General features: G+C 42.8%; 2 long non-coding RNA genes across 2 annotated transcripts; both read left to right on the top strand.

Moving 5' to 3' along the window:
- Positions 1–2557: 2557 nt before the first annotated feature.
- Positions 2558–3265, top strand: LOC141169154 (uncharacterized). Its single transcript, XR_012252287.1, has 3 exons — positions 2558–2695; positions 2789–2921; positions 3117–3265. It is a non-coding gene; the product is annotated as an uncharacterized lncRNA (long non-coding RNA).
- A 716-nt stretch (positions 3266–3981) lies between these two features.
- LOC141169143 (uncharacterized) lies at positions 3982–4525 on the top strand. The gene is made up of 3 exons (XR_012252286.1): positions 3982–4092; positions 4243–4340; positions 4433–4525. It is a non-coding gene; the product is annotated as an uncharacterized lncRNA (long non-coding RNA).
- The last annotated feature ends 286 nt before the right edge of the window (positions 4526–4811 follow it).

Raw genomic sequence — 4811 nt, 5'->3', positions numbered from 1 at the left:
TAGTGCACCATAAAGACTCCCGCCAGAACTTTGCAATGAAGACAATGGCCAAGTGTAACCTGGATACGCCAAAAAAAGTGGAATTGGCCTTTCTGGAAAGGGACATCTTAACATACGCTGATTGTCCCTTTGTGTTATCCATGGTCTGCTCCTTTCCAACTAAATCTCACCTGTGTATGGTCATGGAGCATGTAGGAGGTAGGACATGTACATTATATTATATTCAACCCATGTCTGCTTACATTTTATCACCACTCATATAATTAGGATTTTCAAAGAGGTTGGTTACATCACCACAGTGCATTTACTATAGGATATATATTACCAAATGCCTAGAAATTTATTGATCTGTGTGCTGTGGGGCCCATGAGTCAGAGGAGCCCAGCCCCAATTGGCACTTGGCCCCATCCCTCCTCCTGTCATCACAATTTCAGTGGTATCCGCATCCTCAGAATGTGGATATTTCTGAACAGAATGGTGGATTAGGGAGCCAAAAGCTCCCTGATCCACCATTCAGCCTGTGAGTCTGAGACTCCATGCATTGCAAATGCAAAGTTGTTACAGCATCAGGCCTGTAGTGTGGAGTCTCAGTACTCACACTGCACAGACCAGAGCAGCATGCTGGGGAAACGGGGAGAGGTGAGTAGTGCTTTTTTTAGGCCACATTCACATGTTCAGTATTTGGTCAGTATTTTACATCAGTATTTGTAAGCTAAAACCAGGAGTGGAACAATTATAGAAAAAGTATAATAGAAACACATGCACCACTTCTGCTTTTTTGACCCACTCCTGGTTTTGGCTTACAACTACTGGTGTGCAATACTGACCAAATACTAATAGTGTGACCATCTGCTTAATGTCAGAATTTGTAGGGGTCAGAATACTGAATAGGTGGCTGAAGAGAGGCAATCATACTGATTGGGACAATGGTGGGGGCCATCATACTGATTTAAGGTTGGTGAGGGCCATGATACTGATTAGGAAGCTGATGGGGACCATGATACTGATTGGAGGGATGATGATGGCCATAATAATGAGTGGTGGGGCTTATGGGTGTCATAATACTTATCAGTGGGGCAGATCGGGGCCATAATACTGAGCGGTGATGCTGATGAGGGCCATATTACTGAGTGATGGTACTGGTGGGGACTTAATACAGAGAGTTGGGGCTAATGGAGATCATAGTACTGAGTGAGAGGGGCTGGTGGTGCCATAATACTGAATTGGGGGCTGTGGGGGCCAGAATAATGTATGAGAGGCTATGGGAGACTGGGAATGCCCCCATATTGATTTGCTGACTGTGAATTCCCCTATACTGAGTGGAGTCCTCATACTGAGTGGTGTGCTGTAGGGCTCCTTCTTCTGTGTGGGGGTCATTCTCTGTTGGGCTTAAAATTCTGTGTGAGGTGCTGTGAGGGCCATTATGCTGAGTGGGACATGTGGTGGCCATTATATGGTGTGAGGTGCTGTGAGGGCCATTATGCTGAGTGGGACATGTGGTGGCCATTATATGGTGTCAGGTGCTGTGAGGGCCATTATGCTGAGTGGGACATGTGGTGGCCATTATATGGTGTGAGGTGCTGTGAGGGCCATTATGCTGAGTGGGACATGTGGTGGCCATTATATAGTGTGAGGTGCTGTGAGGGCCATTATGCTGAGTGGGACATGTGGTGGCCATTATATAGTGTGAGGTGCTGTGAGGGCCATTATGCTGAGTGGGACATGTGGTGGCCATTATATAGTGTGAGGTGCTGTGAGGGCCATTATGCTGAGTGGGACATGTGGTGGCCATTATATAGTGTGAGGTGCTGTGAGGGCCATTATGCTGAGTGGGACATGAGGTGGCCATTATATAGTGTGAGGTGCTGTGAGGGCCATTATGCTGAGTGGGACATGTGGTGGCCATTATATGGTGTGAGGTGCTGTGAGGGCCATTATGCTGAGTGGGACATGTGGTGGCCATTATATGGTGTGAGGTGCTGTGAGGGCCATTATATTCGGTGGTGTGACTGTGGGAGCCATCATACTGGGTAAGCCTCAAACTGAGTGGGAGCATCATAATGACACTGAATATGTGGGATGAACCTTTTGGGAAGGGGATTCACTGTGGGTATACCATACTCAGTGTGTGTGTGTGTGGATGGGGGCACTTTTGGGAGCATCATACTTTAAACTGGCTATAAAATATATATTGCTGGTGAGAACAGCAAGGGGCTTCAATAGATACATTATATATTTCTTTTTTTTTTGAGGGGGGCCTAATTAGAACTTTTTCTATGGGGCCCTGTGATTTTTATGTACGCCACTGTCTATGTGATCTCTCCTGTATGTCCGCACTGAGCATGTCAGTATCTCCGGCTGGTGATGAGATGTGACATCACTTTGTTATTAGTTACATGGAGGACATTTCACCATTGCTTTAGACTAATATCATGTGCACTATACATTAAATCTGTATATCTTCTCTCCTGCCCAATATTTCTGCTCCCTTCTCATTCTGTACCATTGTGATCTTCTTTATAAACCCCTCACCGGTCACATTTCCTTTTTATTCTATAGGTGGAGACTGTGAGATCCTTCTCAGGGAGGGTCCGTTACCTGTCTCTTTGGCCCGCTTGTACTTTGCAGAAGCTGTTCTTGCTGTGGAATACTTGCACAGCTATGGTGTGGTGCACAGAGACCTGAAGCCAGAGAAGTAAGTGCCCCTTGTAGTAGAATAAGGGGAAACGGGAAGTTATCATTTCTTATCACATGGTCTGTAAGGCTAAAACCATCTTTTCTTTCACAGCCTTCTGATAACAACTGCTGGACATATTAAAGTTGCCGATTTTGGGCTTTCAAAAGTTGGTGTTATGATACCAAAAACCAACGTGTACAAGCAATTAACAGAAGACATCACCAGAGAGTTCCTGGACTATGAGGTCAGCATCACTCACAGAAACCCAGCTTGTTCTTTACAAATCTCATTGCATTACTGTTTCTTCTCTACGTTCTTCATTTCTAGAGAATTTTTCCACTGATATTTTATCTTATCTTCTGTCATTGTGTTTTTATGGCGAGAACTTGTCATAATAATGGTATCATCAATCTCATCTCTTTCTTCTGTTGGTTTCCAGGTCTGTGGCACCCCGGAATACATAGCCCCAGAGGTCCTCCTGCAAAAAGGCTGTGGAAGACCTGTTGACTGGTGGTCAATGGGCATCATCCTCTATGAATTTCTTGTAGGATATGCACCATTTTATGGGGATTCCGTAATGGATCTTTATAGAGATATCGTCGCTGGTAGGTAGAATAATCCGATCGTTGCTTTGATTTGTTACATTGGTTTAGTTATTTCCTTTGCTTTATCTTACAGTCCAATAACAAGGTTTCATTTTCTGTAATTTTCTATATAACAGGAGACGTAGATTGGGATTGTAATCCCGTTCCTCCCTTTCCTGCTCAGATCCTCATAACTGAACTGCTCAGAAAAAATCCTGCACATAGACTTGGGACAGGTAACAATTTACTTATTACACTTATCGCTTGTGTCCATGAGAATCAGCACTTATCTATCAGCTCATCCCTTTCTAGTCCTCGATAATATGACTTTCAGTCTATTTCTTTCATCAACGTTGGCTCAGTTATTGCATTAGTTCAGATTAAAGGGGTATTCTGGGGATATAAAAAATTGTTTTACTGTCCCTGCACTTATAAACTATAAAGATGAAATGTCTGTTACTCACAGTGAGGAGATGCACACAGCTATGTGACGCATTGTCCCAGACTAGAGGGGGTCAGCAGTGAGGAGCAGCTCCTCTCACATTGAATTACAAATGTTCTAAAGATAATAGAAGTGCACTGGGCATCTCATCTTTATACTTTATGATGTAGAGAGAGTACAAGATTTTATTTATCTCCCCAGAGCACCCCTTTAATTTAAATTGTTCAGATATGGAGCCGTCACTGACAATATCCGCAACACTTTTGTTTTATCTTTTCCAGCAGGAGCATTTGAGATCAAGGGTCATCCGTTCCTATTTGACTTAGACTTTGACAATCTTCTAAGTCAGAAGCCGGAGTACGTTCCTCAGCTTGTGTCGGATGTTATCAGTAAGTAGAAGAAAACGTCATCTAGACTAAGCGGCTGTTTGTCTCATCTTCCATAATATGAGACAATCGGTTCCCATTACTATTAGTGATAAAAGATGACTGAGTTATAATGATATCCTCTAATAATACTTCATTACCTATGTCTTTTAGATCACTCTGATATAAATGAACTTATGGTCTCAGAGGATGAGGACAATGAGAGCCTTAACTTCCAAAATTTTACATCATCTTCTGAAAGGCTTTCTAAAGTAAGTATGAGATCAATAAATCCAAAATATGCAAAAATAAGACCTCTAAAAGTAAAAAAAGTATTTAATATCTTCTTGTTGTCCGCATTTAGCTCTGTACCACGGCTACCAAGATGATGAACAATGAGGATCCTAAGTCTCCTGCAGAGTGTACTCCAGCATCCAGCACAAACCTCTTAGAAATGTGAGTAGATTATAGGGTCATTACTGGGAGTGCCAAGCTGATAAATGTACAATCCCAAATATAGGATACAAATACCATAATATCAAATACATCATCCATCGTCCCATGATTAGAAGTCATTGTGCCTTTGGCTTTAGAAAACGTTGGTGATAACAGTCCATAATTGCAGCCAGTCATACATTTTTACTGGTGCCCACACTGTAGGGAGATGTAGTACTACATGCCAGCTATTCTGGGCAGTTGTTTTTTGCCTTATAGTCGGTGTTATTCTAGTGAGACAATCCCTT

Source organism: Phyllobates terribilis, unplaced genomic scaffold (genome assembly GCF_046119375.1).
Source record: "Phyllobates terribilis strain yellow unplaced genomic scaffold, ASM4611937v1 Scaffold_1__5_contigs__length_1240528914, whole genome shotgun sequence".
Classification (NCBI taxonomy): domain Eukaryota; kingdom Metazoa; phylum Chordata; class Amphibia; order Anura; family Dendrobatidae; genus Phyllobates; species Phyllobates terribilis.
The sequence above is the reverse complement of the archived record's forward strand: the minus strand, read 5'-3'. Positions and strand labels throughout refer to the sequence as shown.